Source organism: Pseudophryne corroboree, chromosome 1 (genome assembly GCF_028390025.1).
Source record: "Pseudophryne corroboree isolate aPseCor3 chromosome 1, aPseCor3.hap2, whole genome shotgun sequence".
Classification (NCBI taxonomy): domain Eukaryota; kingdom Metazoa; phylum Chordata; class Amphibia; order Anura; family Myobatrachidae; genus Pseudophryne; species Pseudophryne corroboree.
In genome coordinates, this window is record NC_086444.1 from 258,598,824 (window position 1) to 258,615,002 (window position 16,179).

Genomic DNA, 16,179 nt, shown 5'->3' on the forward strand with positions numbered 1-16,179 from the left:
CCCTCTCATCAGGCACTGTCCCCTCTGCCTTCAAGCATGCACTCATCTCTCCTATTCTTAAAAAACCTACCCTAGATCCAAACACTCTCTCCAACTACCGACCCATCTCTCTCCTCCCTTTTGCCTCCAAACTCCTTGAGCGTATTGTCTACAGCCGCCTTACTGCCTTTCTTTCCTCACACTCACTACTTGACCCATTCCAGTCTGGCTTCCGTCCTCTCCACTCCACTGAAACTGCCCTTACAAAAGTATGCAATAACCTCCATGCTGCTAAATCTAAGGGACACTACGCTCTACTTATTCTACTTGATCTCTCTGCTGCTTTTGACACTGTGGACCATCCTCTCCTACTGCAAATCCTTCACTCCATTGGTCTGCACGACACTGCGCTCTCTTGGCTGTCTTCCTACCTCTCTGACCGTTCATTCTCTGTCTCTTCTCATGACTCCACCTCCCCCTCACTTCCACTAACTGTAGGTGTACCCCAAGGTTCTGTCCTTGGTCCACTCCTCTTCTCTCTCTATACGTCCTCACTAGGTAAGCTCATTAGTTCTTTTGGTTTCCAATATCATCTCTATGCTGATGACACCCGAATCTATCTTTCCTCCCTAGACCTCTCCCCTGCTCTCCTCACTCGTATCTCCAACTGTCTCTCTGCTACTTCTTCCTGGATGTCCCAGCGCTTTCTTAAACTTAACATGTCTAAGATGAACTGATCATCTTTCCTCCCTCCCGCATAACCTCACCTCCTACAATCTCATTATCTATTGATGGCACTACTATCTCCTCTAGCCTCCAAGTGCGCTGTGTTGGAGTAATCCTTGACTCCTCCCTCTCCTTCAAACCACACATTCAGCACCTCTCACAAACCTGCCGTTTTCATCTAAAAAATATTTCCAGGATCAGACCCTTTCTGACCCAGGATGCTACTAAGACTCTTATCCACTCACTGGTCATCTCCAGACTGGATTACTGTAATCTCCTCCTGACTGGCATTCCTGACAAACACCTCTCTCCACTCCAATCTATCCTCAATGCTGCTGCCCGGCTCATTTTCCTCACCAAACGCACTACGTCTACCTCTCCTCTCTTACTAGACCTTCACTGGCTCCCCTTCCCTTTCAGAATCCATTTCAAGCTTCTCACACTCGCTTACAAAGCCCTCACCCACTCTTCTCCCATCTACATCTCTGATCTTATCTCCCTTTACATTCCCACACGTCCTCTTCGCTCTGCTAATGCACGACGACTTTCCTGCCTACGGATCACCTCCTCCCACTCCTACCTCCAAGATTTTTCACGTGCTGCACCACTTCTCTGGAATTCCCTACCTCTCCCCCTCAGACTCTCCACCTCTCTACAAAACTTCAAACGGGCTCTCAAGACCCACTTCTTCACCAAACCCAGCCAAATCTCATCCTAACCCTCTGTTCTACACTCTCCATGTACCCCATCTGTGTCACCCCTGTCTGTCTACCCCTCCCCTTTAAAATGTAAGCTCTCACGAGCAGGGCCCTCTTCCCTCATGTGCTTATCCTTTCTTACTTTAACAATCTTCAACTGCATCAACTCCAGCAGTCTTCTGCCACCTGATACTTATTCCAGTGTCATCTGCTGATGTAACTATGTTTATTTACCCTGTACTTGTCCTATACTGTCATCAACTGTAAGTTGCTGTTTTCCTGTTTGATTATTCATGTACTCTGTAATTGGGCGCTGCGGAACCCTTGTGGCGCCATATAAATAAAGGATAATAATAATCTCTTGCTCTTAGCACAGAAGGGGGAAGGAATTTCATTTTCTTTTTCTTAAATGGTATTTTAGCCCACACGGAAATCAAACAGCTCTCTGGATACATTATAGTGGATATGTGATTACATTATATCATTGTGCAACAAGGATATAAACACTTAATTACATTTCTTTCTAAAGTTGTAAAGAAAAAAAAAAGTGTTGTTATGCCCTTAATGCACGTTATGAGATTATTTTCCACTGTATTCTAAAAATGTTTCTCTTGTGGACACAAATCCCACTTTTCTCCTTTTCAGGACTTTGTTTCTCTTGAGTTCTTAACATATATTGATACAGTCCAGCATTGGGCCTTAAACATATTTGTATTATTGTAAATTGTTCTTTGTAAAAAAAAATAATCTTATTTGATTTGGAAGACTATAGTTTCTTTTAGATAAATCTGTGTTTATCTATATTTCCACATTTTTGCACATGCTGCTTATAGATATAGAGCCTAAGTCAGACTTGATTGTAGAATTTACGATCAATTTCTATAACATGCGGGGGGGGAGGAATGCCCAGCACAGGGCAAGTCTGCCCCGCATGCCAGATCCAGCCACTCCCCCCGCAGACATGCAAAAGCATCACATGGTGGCAATACTTTCACGTTTAGAGTAGCCCGCTGCCTGCGCAGCCTAGCTGCGAAGGCAGACGGCTACCCGCCATTTTCAGCGTCGCAGCGGCTGCGTGACGTCTCACCATGGTCAACCCCACAAATGGTCCGGATAAGCCTGCATCTGAAGAGAATGCATTTTAGGACCTTGCACATGTGCATACCAGCATACATACAGATGTGCAGAAATCGCTTCATAGCAATTTTAGCACATCAGCATCAGGGTCTGAATTGGTCCTATAGTTAGGAGGCATGTCTAGACATGAATTCTCAACCTTTTTTTTATCATAGGACTAAATGAGACCTAGGGCCAAATGTAATAGCCCACAATTTGCAGGAGACAGTACAACTGTGCCGGGATCTAGGGTGATAAGTAGTTTAAACTAATTGTCATTATAAATCTATTAATTCTCACCAGAATAATGTTGGCTCCCACAAATCATACGCTATTACATTTGGCCCATGTGTCCTCACTCAACTTGTGCTTATGCACTATATGGCACAAGATTCTGACTCTGCCATGGGTAGCAATTTTTATTTTTTCCTAAATTTTGCGTAATATGTATAGCCAGCTACAAAGTCACTCACAGTGTACTATGGAAACTAGTTTTGTACTTTTGTCACAGAATAATTGGCATAAAGTCTCAAAGCATACCAATAAGTGGCATGAGGTATGGTGCAGCCTGTCTTTTATATTATTTCCAACTTTGTTGCACTTAAAAGTACTGTAAATCCAGCCCCAGTATTCATAGTATAGCCTTGCATTGCACTTTTGTTGCATTATTGAGGCAAATAAGATTCATATTTAAAAAAAAAAAGAAAAAGAAAACAAAAAAAGACATTCGGTGCGACTAAGTCGCAAAGTCTGTGGTGCATATTTGAGCAAAGGTGTACGTGGACATATCTGTATCCACTCTATTTTAATGCAGAAGGTAGTAAAATAACCTAAATAACTAAAATGCCATATAATGGATATGACAAAAAAAAAATCAAAGCATACTTTTTTTTTAAGTAAATATAGTATGTGTCATTAATATTAACAATATATCAATATGTAAAACAAACCTTTGAATAAGCTATATATAAAATGATTTTTGCACATATCCCCTCATCCTCTCTTTTTATCCGTACTATAAAATGTATGGGTTTATATTCTGAAGCCTATTCTACTCAATGTATAGACAGGTAAAAAAAACAGGAATGCACTAGTAAGGAAAATATATTTGGAATAGGCTGCAAACAGTCCTATGTTTACCACATTTTCAACATTGGGTTCACTTCAGGAGGCCAGTACAATGACAACCTGGAGCTTAGAATGCCAGCAGTCACAGAAATATGGAGGCAAGGACAAAAATATTGTCTGTTAGCAGCCAACTCCTAATCAGGCTCTCCTTTATGGGGGGCACAAATTCTTTGGGGGCACCTACAGTGCAGGAGGTGGTGGCCCACAAGGAGATATTCCTGTAGTTAAAGTATGGATTAGGAACAAATGATTCCATCAAAAATAAATATATCCATTAGCATCTGACCCTTAGCTGAAAAGTGGTGATAAAAGATCTGCAACATTTGCTTCCCATGCAAATATGTATGAAGGCGATGCTGTTTTTCTAGTTTCTCGTTCCAACAACACCTTCATATTTTTAGCATAGAATACATTTTATTCATTTTAACTATATATACAGTAAACTGAATTTCTCTGTTACAAAGCCTCTGATCTAGCACATATGTATAATGAAAACGGCTTGAAAGAAAACATAAAAGACACAAGCACACCATTCAAAGACTAATAAAAACCAGAAAGCTTGCAAAAATACTTAAACTGAATCCTCAGTAAAATGCTTTTATTATTTCCTTTTCCCTGAGGGCTCAACATTCTCAACATAAGCCAATGAGAGATTGGTCAATGATTGCAGCAAACAATTCATTGTGACTTGTTGGATTGAGATCTGTAGTAAAGTCACAAAATACACAACTGTTATATTTACGGTTTTGTATGTAAAAACATTTCTTTTAATTCTTATGATAACTACAGGATTCAGTATGGGATTCCGACAGTCTGGATCCCAGTGGCGATGGGATCCTGACCACCAGGATCCCCACAGCCGGGAAACTAGCTGCTTCCCTAATTACATCATGTTTTCAGATAGAGATCATGATGAACAAAAATGTCAAAATGCCAAAATATATACAGTAACAAATAAGGAATAATCAATAACAATTGAAAAATATTTGGGAGTCAAAAAAGCCTATACTGCTAGTTTTTGAAACAAACTTTTTTGAGTATATTAAACAAAAAAAACAAAAGATGTATTTAGGAATTTGTGTATTTTAACATGACACATATTTTCAAGCTAATATATCATGATGTCTCAATGAAAGGCTAAAGATAGGGAAAAGAAGAGATATATGAATGCTATACCGCTAAAAAGAGTCATTAAACCTAGTTACCCTTCCTTCATTTGTTGGAAAGAGGTATGTTCACAAATACAGATGGAGCATACTTTGTTGAAGTGAATAGTGAATAGAAAATGCTTTTTTGCAATTAAGTCTAACAAGCTTTGGGTATGTAGTAAATCTCTAATATTCCTTCTCCTGAGTAGGTAATAGAGACATAGGAAGGAATTCAATTGAGTCCGGTAATTTACCACGGGCTAATTAATCCCCTGAGGCTATACAATTAACCCCTCAAAGGCAATGTCTCAATCCCCCCCCCCCACACCCCCCCCATAAGTGCCCTGTTTTCACAACCGCGAAAACACTTAGGTCCGGGAACTTATCTGGGATCCTATGCATTTTTACCAGAACACAATATATTTTTTGGGATAACAGAAACCGCCTACAATTGAATTGCCCACAAAAAAAACATTGTGTAACCCTTGCTCCCCCCCCCCCCAATATAGTGACATAATCATTGATTAAATAAACAACTGCTTTCACTGAGCCTACCAAAGAGAGTACTAATAATGCTGAGCATTTTAAATTCTTTCAAGGGGTAAGAAATGTCACCCGTAAATATTCCAAGATTCCTTTTCCCATTGGATAATTTGTGTTTTAGGCTTAGAGTCCCTTAAAGACCTTGGAGAAGAGCAACAAAGGGAACCTGGGTGTGAAAAACTATAAAAGCATATCTATGTCACACAGGAGCAGCCCAAACAATGATGATTGCTTGACTAATACTTTTCTACTTTGTAAATCAAACACTGTGCTGCTCACATTAACAAAGCTCTGCAGAGAGGTGAAACGCCTGCAATTTAAATGATTCCCTACAGTGCTGTTCAAATACCAATCTAAATACATTCACGATTTAGATACCCTTTAGAAAAATCTAAGCATATTTGTTTGTACAAATTACTCCTATTCCCCAGACTGAAATTTCTGGTTACATATTTTGCAAAACACTAAATCTAGAATTTAACAATAATCCTGCTTTCTTTCAATAATAGGAAATAAAGCACACTACAGAACCTAGTCAAATGTTCAATTATAGATATAAGGAAAAAACAATTTACTATGTGTATAAAACTGCTGGCAATAATCACCAAGACTGTATTACATTTACATTTCTCCAACACTGTAACGCTTATTTGTAAATGTAGAGTATTTTATCATAGATGTAATATTTAAGACTATCATCACAGGCTGATACCCTCTTTAGAGGATGGACGCAAACCACATACAAATTAAGCCAGATATCCTTCCTTTTTCTTAACTGCATGTAATGCCATTTCATTCTCGATCACACAAATGATATTCAAAATCTCAATTTCCACAAAAAAATAATAAATAAATAAGCAAAAGTGGAGGAGGGGCAAGGTTTGATCAATAGCAAACCTTGCTGGCAAATACATCAAATTAACCTTTTCTTCCTTCAGAGGTACTTTGCCAATGTGATTTATTGTTACACAGAGATCAGAGCACATAACAATAGAAAATGTGCACAAGGAACCATTTTCAATTCTAATGAATAAATTGAAATTATTATAAAAGTTTTAGATTCAGAAACTAGGTTTTACGTTTTAAATGTGTTTTGTACTAAAACAAATATCTGAATTACAATATTGCATAACATACCACTGTTCAGTTTGACCCAATAAATGTTAACCATTATATATGCTTTTAAGCACTCTGCTATTTAAAATAAAATGTTAGAAAATCGCCACGATTTCTGTTACCATAAAAAAGCAAAAGGCTGTGGCTACTTTTATTTACATGGGTCAAAAATTCAATGGGGCTTCTAATATTTTTATAAGGAGGGACTATTCCTTTTAATGCAATGGGAAAGACAACTGATATTATATAGATATTACATAGAGGAGGTATACATATTAATTTCACTTTAAGTGAACATTTGCCGATCAAGAATAGCACATACTACCGTAGCAACTAAAACATCACCTCTAAGTAAATTACAACAAATTATATAAAAATATAATATATATATATATATATATATATATATATATATATATATATATATATTTATTAAGAGCTGACTGAAATACCATGTGAAAGGCTAAACATGCCAGGTGACCTGAAAGTGTCAGATTTTTTTTTTTTTTTTTTTTAGAGAGCCTACTGCTGAGCGAAATGTTTGAAGAGTCATTTTAACCACATCCTGTAATCAAACCATCTGGAACACAGTGCTGCGATTAGTCACCCTGAACATGGAGCTTTATCTGAACAAATAATGTACTGCAATGGAGCTCAGGAGATAGGGCAGAGCTGACAAAGAGAAGTATAATGACACACTTTATGCCCTAGTGAGCTGCTGCTACTATAGTCATAAACCTTTGAGACACATTGCTCTGGTGTTAATGTACTAAGCACAGAGGGCTTAGGTCTAGAAATTGCTGGTTTAGATAGATTTGCACTGTAGGTGGCTAGAAAGGATAGACTTTATGCAACATTTATTAATTACTTCTCCTTAAGCAATGAACAGGCAAATCATATAATTCTCCATATTATTGTCAATAGCTATTTATCACATAAAAAGGCAGGCAACGAGGCATTTAGGAATATCTACAGTCTCTAGATGATCCTAGTTTATTATTTCACTTACTGTAAAATAAGACAGCTTGACTCGTGTAGTAAGTGAGAAAGCTAAAACGGCATTGCCTTTATATAATGGAAACATAATAATAAGAGGAAAACCTTTCTAGTATTTATGCATCCTTTACACACACAAAAACAAGATCTTTGAGGATCTCCTCTGCTCTAAAAGCAACACACAGAGAAGGCAATGAAAAGCATAACACAGACTCAGCTTTCCCCTGGGTCTGCCTGCTTTTAAACACAAAAGAACCTATCACCACCTCAATCACTGTCACATCCCCCGCAGCCTTTGTTCTGAAGCCTGATGAGCTGTATTGATTTGGGAAAATCGTTCAGCTTCTTGGAAAACTAGACTCAAGCTTATTCACTACCATCTATTTCTTCCTCATGAAAAGACAGTTGGTCAATATCCAGTTGACTGGTCAGCTAAAAGCGTCTCTCGCTGCTTTCCATTTTCCCTGCTTCCATAGTAACAGTATCCCTTCCATGCATGTAATGAATTACATTGTGTCAATAGGGAATGTGGCCTGGTGGCTAAAGAACAGTGCACTATACAGTATAGGGCTCAATATTACAGGCATTAAAGAGAAGACTGCAGTCTGTCTACATTAATAAAACATAATTTTAATTGAAATTAAGAAGACAGCATAATGTGCTGGCTTTTATAAAGCCATGATGCTGCTAAAAATGTAGAAAACAAAGGGCATTAATTTTATTGATAAAACATATACACTTAAAAAGCGACATTTTTTTTTGCAGCCACACATATACAAAGTGTAAACCAATGTGAAAGGAGTCACCATTGCTGAAACAAAGGTTTAAGTATTTCGTCTAATTAAAGTAATGTTATTTTACTATTTGGCAACAGCTTTTTGCTTGGACAAATTAAATTTTCAATACAAGCTTTCAAGTGCTTTTCTGTATTCATTAGTCACCAGAACTGCTCGACTTTAATCTGTACATTTATGACTATATTTTGTCCAGTAATATGTTCCAATGTTTAAGTGAGATGCATTACAAAAACCAATGCACATCTAGCACATACAGTTCAGCAGATGCCTGATACATAAACTATGACGTAATGAAGAATCGAGACAGAACAAAGCAATAGCCATTCTAGGAGCTGGTTTCCCTGCTGCAGTGCTGGGAAACACATGGTTTGAAGCTTTTTGCTGCAGGAAAGAAAAAAAAACACACACACAGCACACAATGTTTCCTCCAGAGTCCCGGTCTCTCAAGTCTGTTAAGACAAGCAATATAATGCAGACCCATCAGCTTATCTGTCAGACTAGCTTCCTGTACTCTGCATTAATTACAGGATCTTTATGGCCAGATATTTCTCTATCAGACAACATCCTTCTTATGGAAGGAACATAGAAGAAAATAAAAGTAAAAAAAGGAAATTGATTTTCCATTTCATATGTATGGAAAATTTCCCATAACCTGAAATATCACTTTGTAGTTAAGCAACTAGTGACCTGGTAAATGCAATATGCCATAGTTATGTGGGTTACAGAAATGCGAGTCTAATGGGCCCTACACACTGGCCGACATGACTGCACGATATGAACGATCTCGTTCATAAATTAACGAGATAACGTTCATATCGTGCAGTGTGGAGGCTGCAGCGATAAACGATGCACGGCCCCGCGCTCGTTCATCGCTGGTCCCCCGTCGGCTGTACATGCAGGCCAATATGGACGATCTCGTCCATATTTGCCTGCAGTTCTATGGAGCCGTGTGACGGGGGGAGTGAAGAAACTTCACTCCCCCCGTCACTGCCCCCCCGCCGCCGGGTCGCCCGTCGGCCGTATCCGCCGTCAGGCAGCTCGGCAGCGGATCGGCCAGTGTGTAGGGCCTATTAGATTATTGTATTTTTCAAAAAATAATAAGTGTATACATTCATTAGTTTTACTTTACCAAATTACTGCAAGTTAGCTTACATTACAATCTACACACATTTTTCCTGAATCTATAAAACTATTAATAATATAAAATAAACATTTTAGGGGGGAGATTAAGGTGTGGAGAGTGATAAAGTGGAAAAAGATAAAGTACCGGCCAATCAGCTATTGTTGTTTACTCTCTCTCCACTTTATCACTCTCCAAGCCTTAGTACATCTGCCTCTTTGTCTTCTGCCTTGAGTAGCATTTACACAATCTTGTCGCTTCGGCTTATTTTTGTTTATAAAAAAATATTTATGGTTTTGCCTATATCACCTATCTATTATACGGCGGTTTACAGGGAATATTTGTAATAATTCATGTAAATCCCTGATCATATAGTTTAAAATCTACATTTAATACTATACAGACACACACAACACACTTGGAATAAATTGAATAAAACAATACAAATAACCCACAAGTATGACTATGGACTGTGGGTAGAAAGTGTAGTACCCAAAGGTTACCCACACAGGGAGGTAACATACAAACTACAAAATATTAGTGACCTGGTTAGCCATGAGGCCATGCCCTTTCCCCATGAGGTCATGCTCATGCTCCCTTTTTGGATATGAGCATCTTCGACATGTGAAGTCCATTTAGCACACTGGTCGATGCCAACCCTAGTAATACCACTGATTAGAACCAGCTACAGGCTGTCATCAACTGATGGAACCCTACTGCACCCACTCCATGTGTTATTTACAGTCTGCAGATCCTAAAGGCTCACTATTCTATCATCAAGTGACAAGTCACATGTGACATGAACATATAGCTGAACTCCACCATCAGATGGTTGTATTGAAACAATTTGTTTGGCTTACAACTTTATTCTGTACCTGCAAAAGTTACATAGTTATAGGCAAAGAGAGAAAAGTATGAGTCTTGTTTGGGCGCACTCTTAAGTTATCTCAGTGTTAATTGATAAGTAATGTGACTAACCGTTAATAATGTAGTCTTTATTTCTACTCTTTAAAATATACGAGAACTCAACAATACAAGTTAAACATAAACAGCCATTGATATGCTCGATGGGAAATAAGTCTCCCAAAATTAAGAAATGTTCAGATCTTAATTATACCTGGATAAATGCATATCGGAAAATAGCTACATACTATGCTGCTTCCGTCTGCCAAAGATCTGTACAAACTGTGTTTGTATTAATGCAGCCCTAAATTGGGTTTAATTCGTGAGTGGGAGAGCCCACACACAAATTAACAATTCTAATAATTGACCACTATCATGGATGAGTTAAACAGTGACAAATGAAAGTTCAAGAAATAGTAGGATTAAGTATAAGTGGTGATACTGCTGTTGGTGTTGTTTCTGTAGGGAAGAGATTCTTCCTACTTCACTGGGTATTCCCTAGCAGTCGCCCGTCTAGGTACTGACCCAGCCCACCTCCGTTTAGCTTCCAAGATCGGATGAGATTGGGCGTGATCGTAGGGGTATGGTAGTAGGAAGATTTGACCCTATACCACCAATGAGAGTGCACCGAAACGGAAGGATTGATTCCTCCTCAGGAAAATAATAATGGGAATGCGTGGGGAAGGCAAATGGCAACAGATAGGCAAGTGTGAATCTGCTGTCCACGTTAGACTGAAGAGACGTGTCTCCGGAGGGGACACGCTCCCCAGAATCGTGGATGAGAGTTCACGGAAGGAAGAAAAGTGGGAAAATAATTACAAGGTGGAAGAAATAAGAGTGGTTGAAATTAACAATTGAATTGAATTATGGTGGGTCCCTTTGGGTCACCTCAATCGTATAATACTAGTCAATCCTAGTTCAAATAACTCACTAAAGCAGATGTCAAAACAAAAAATAAAAAATGAAAAATTAATTCTTGTAATTAGTACTGATTCACTGGGTATGGTATAACGTTATTTGTACATAACAGACCATAGTGTAATTATGTAATTGATGCTAAACCCTAAATGTCACTGGTGATAGTGGCAGAAATTTTTTTTTTCTGTCAAAACAGTTATTGCTTTTTAACATGAAACCACCGTATGAGGCAAATATATTATCATCTATGCAATTAACACCTAGGTTACATGCCTTTAAAGAAACAGGAATGTAAAACACACAGTTTGAAAATACCTAAGGCAGAGTAAATGCGGGATCGCATCAAACCTGTCCCTGTTATATTGAATGTGAGGAAATGGTATTTCACAATATACTTGAATAAGGAATCAAGCAGATATGCTATGCTAATTCACTGGAAACACCAGCAATATTAATAGTAGGAATTGGAATTGGATTGGAAGTGGAAGTGAACAAGCCCGTGACCAGGTGAAATGCGTTTTCCTTGCGGGCACCCTGCCTGTCTGACATTTGAATGGGTGATATTTATGCTTATTTGCGTTAGACAGTTCGATTTTATGCTTTAGCAGAATATTTCTTTGCCTCTGAGAGTATCTCTGTCACTATCATTGCTGGTGCTTTCAGTTAGGCTGTACTGCATATGTGTGTACTCTCTCACTTGGGTACATGGTGATTTAACCCTGTAATAGGGGCAGGCAATTTGTGGCCCCGCATTTCCTGCGGGCACCCCGTCTGCCTACCGATTGAAGGGGTGACAATTAACATTTATCTGCTTTATCCGATTTAGCCTGCATGCTCCAGCAAAATATTCTGTGTTTTAGAAAGAATTCCTGCTATTAATATTGCTGGTGTTTCCAGTGAATTAGCATAGCATATCTGCTTGATTCCTTATTCAAGTATATTGTGAAATACCATTTCCTCACATTCAATATAACAGGGACAGGTTTGATGCGATCCCGCATTTACTCTGCCTTAGGAATTTTCAAACTGTGTGTTTTACATTCCTGTTTCTTTAAAGGCATGTAACCTAGGTGTTAATTGCATAGATGATAATATATTTGCCTCATACGGTGGTTTCATGTTAAAAAGCAATAACTGTTTTGACAGAAAAAAATAATTTCTGCCACTATCACCAGTGACATTTAGGGTTTAGCATCAATTACATAATTACACTATGGTCTGTTATGTACAAATAACGTTATACCATACCCAGTGAATCAGTACTAATTACAAGAATTCATTTTTCATTTTTTGTTTTGACATCTGCTTTAGTGAGTTATTTGAACTAGGATTGACTAGTATTATACGATTGAGGTGACCCAAAGGGACCCACCATAATTCAATTCAATTGTTAATTTCAACCACTCTTATTTCTTCCACCTTGTAATTATTTTCCCACTTTTCTTCCTTCAGTGAACTCTCATCCACGATTCTGGGGAGCGTGTCCCCTCTGGAGACACGTCTCTTCAGTCTAACGTGGACAGCAGATTCACACTTACCTATCTGTTGCCATTCGCCTTCCCCACGCATTCCCATTATTATTTTCCTGAGGAAAAATCAATCCTTCCGTTTCGGTGCACTCTCATTGGTGGTATAGGGTCAAAACTTCCTACGACCATACCCCTACGATCACGCCCAATCTCATCCGATCTTGGAAGCTAAACGGAGGTGGGCTGGGTCAGTACCTTGATAGGCGACTGCTAGGGAATACCCAGTGAAGTAGGAAGAATCTCTTCCCTATAGAAACAACACCAACAGCAGTATCACCACTTATACTTAATCCTACTATTTCTTGAACTTTCATTTGTCACTGTTTAACTCATCCATGATAGTGGTAAATTATTAGAATTGTTAATTTGTGTGTGGGCTCTCCCACTCACGAATTAAACCCAATTTAGGGCTGCATTAATACAAACACAGTTTGTACAGATCTTTGGCAGACGGAAGCAGCATAGTATGTAGCTATCTTCCGATATGCATTTATCCAGGTATAATTAAGATCTGGACATTTTTTTAATTTTGGTAGACTTATTTCCCATCGAGCATATCAATGGCTGTTTATGTTTAACTTGTATTGTTGAGTTCTCGTATATATTTTAAAGAGTAGAAATAAAGACTACATTATTAACGGTCACATTACTTATCAATTAACTGAGATAACTTAAGAGTGCGCCCAAACAAGAGTCATACTTTTCTCTCTTTGCCTATATATTTGGTCTCCCTTCTTTTGACTCTGGGCGCACCGCCATACGGACAGATAGGAGTTTCCAATATTATTGTCCATCTCTGGCTTCTATATCATTACCTATGTACTTTGAATCTAGGCCAGTGCAGGATCAAAAACCCTCTTTTTCTGTGTAAACAAAGTTACACAGTTGTTGGAATAAAAAAAAATGTAGTCTACAATCACCTAATACTGGGGCAGATGTATTAAACTTGGAGAAGGGATAAAGTAGTGATAAGTGCAAGGTGATAACGAACCAGCCAGTCAGCTTCTGTAATTTTTCAAATCTGTAATGAATGGCTGGTGTGTTATCACCTTGCGCTTATCACTGCTTTATCACTTCTTTATCCATTCTTCAGGTTAATACATCTGCCCCAATGATACAAATGCATCACTGTATGTGTAGGTGAAAGTAAGAGTAAATAAAACACTGGGTGACTGAGACATAGGGGAGACTGAAAATAATGTAAAGGGGAGAGAGGCGCACTATAGATGCAAGGAAGGTTGTTGCTATAAAAACCTCCCCAACCAAGTACTGGTTTAATGGTCACACAGCAATTTACTAGTATATTTAGTGGGAGAGGAAACTTATTATGATGGACTGAATGCATGTTAAAAGGGCGAATGTTCCTGCAGTGGGACTATTATTTCTACTGTGTGCTCAGATCCCCTCCTTTTCACACTTTCTATTGTAGACCTAATAAAAGAAATGTTTTGTCAATCATGATGACATACAAAACAATACCAGACTGCACATGCGTTGAGGCCTGCATGCTCAACTTTGTGCAATTACGGCCAATTCAAAGTCATGTGCATCTCTACGTGTGGCTGAGTGGGTGTAATTGAGTGGCAGCCAGCAGTCTGCATGTAGGATAGGTATTCCATGGGGTATTTAAGGGATTAAACCATTCAGAAGTGAGTATATGCAACTTAATTTTATACGGACAGGATAGGGCTATAGCAAATGCATGCCGATTATGATACTTATCCTACATGAAAATTCCCAGCATATAGATGTGGGTGACGCAGTCGACTCTGAATAAAAGCAGAGATCTGCATTTAATACGGCACACAAAACGCACCCTCAGTTGCCTAATGTGTCAGTTAGGACATTTTATTATTATTTATTGAACAGTTGATATCCTACTTTTCACAATAACTTTACAGGAAATTCCTTAAAAATACAGATGTCCATCAGATTTTTAATACTGACCACACACACACACACCAAAATAAACGAAAGCGTGTGGTCCGAAACAACTGCAGTAGATAATGATCTTATCAGAATAAACAGGATCATTACTGAGCATTTTGATAATATAATCTGAATGTATTGGCCTATGGTTATGTTCATCTTCCAACCACAGTAACCAGACCCTGATGACATGAGACGTGATCCACCAAGAGACAGGATGGCATTACGCAAAATAAGACTGTACTACTTTGGGTTATATTTTAATTTATATATGTTGTATTCACTAAAAGATAATCTTATGAACAGGTTTATTACGAAGTTATATACTCCATTCTAAGCTTTTATATGGAGTCCGCATGTTAAGTTCATGAAACTGTACAGAGCACGAGTAATGTCTTTTAGAGACCTCCCGCTACATTATCTACCCCACTGTACAAAAAAAAATGCACACACACAACTAAAATTCTAGCGATCAAGCATTCAATGTTCACATTGGAAAAGAAAGACATTTGGAGCTCAGTATAAAAAGGTCATGTTGAAAAGCTGCAAATATTCTGTGCTAAAGCTGTTATCTATTCATGCTGTGCTGGAGAGTGTGAAAGCAGTCTCATAAATTATGATGTTTTAGTTAAAGTCAAAGCATTTATTTGCTTTTTTGCCAGCTCTGGGTCCTTTTCATCTTTTTCTACCAGGCCCTAGAGAACACATTCCTAAACCTCTGCTGGCAGCCAGCTGAGACCTCACTAAATCAGGAAGGCTCCTAATAAGCAACTCTTTAAAGAGCAGCAATTGCATTTACTAAAAATGATCATTCTCCATTAGGTCTTTAGGTGGAATTCAGAGCAATGGAAACATTGTGCAGGCAAGAAAAGAAGCTTTACTTGTGCCTCACAAAGAGAATACTCCTTTGTGAAATAGGAATAAAAGGTTCAGGAAAAAAAAAAAGAAAAACTATACTACCATTGTGCCATTGGGAACAGTGTTGGTGATTAAGCCATCAGATTGTTTGATATAGCATTAGTCTCTTAGTTCAGAAAATCCAATTTTATGTAAAAGCCCTGGGAGCATCTTGCTTGCCTATTTTTTTGGACATTCCTTAAAAAAGATCCCAAAGTGGTAGTCCAAAGGGCAATTGTGTATTGCATTATCACAATCTAATCCTCCAATGCACCATTATACCCCTTTCAGACATAAACCTAAAAAATTGATTTTTTGCACATGAGCACACATCAATCTAGGTCCAGCCTATGTCTGAAAGAGTCTAACCATGTTGACAGTCTATGACCCTGCATGCTATCAGGGTTTTTCCCAGGACTTTCAAACAAGGTAGACAACCTGGATTAGGTCTGAAAGGTGTGACTGGGGGTCTTGATGATCCAGGTCATGCCTAAAGGAAATGGATTGGTCAGAGACTGTAGTGCTTGGAGAGGACATCTCCAAGCACCCACTGAATACCGGAAGACCTGGGATTAACCCTGGCTTCAACCAGTGTTCTGTGTCCAGGGTCCGAGCCAGGTTGAAGGCAGGTAATTC

The 16,179-nt window shown here is 38.5% G+C and overlaps 1 protein-coding gene and 2 pseudogenes across 7 annotated transcripts in view; 1 reads left to right on the forward strand and 2 right to left on the reverse strand.

The window, feature by feature from the left end:
• ZNF608 (zinc finger protein 608) overlaps positions 1–16,179 on the reverse strand; it is a 139,037-nt gene that overhangs the window by 15,996 nt on the left and 106,862 nt on the right. The gene's annotated exons all lie outside the window — the stretch shown is intronic.
• Positions 10,747–10,865, reverse strand: LOC134939845 (5S ribosomal RNA; annotated as a pseudogene).
• Positions 12,835–12,953, forward strand: LOC134936546 (5S ribosomal RNA; annotated as a pseudogene).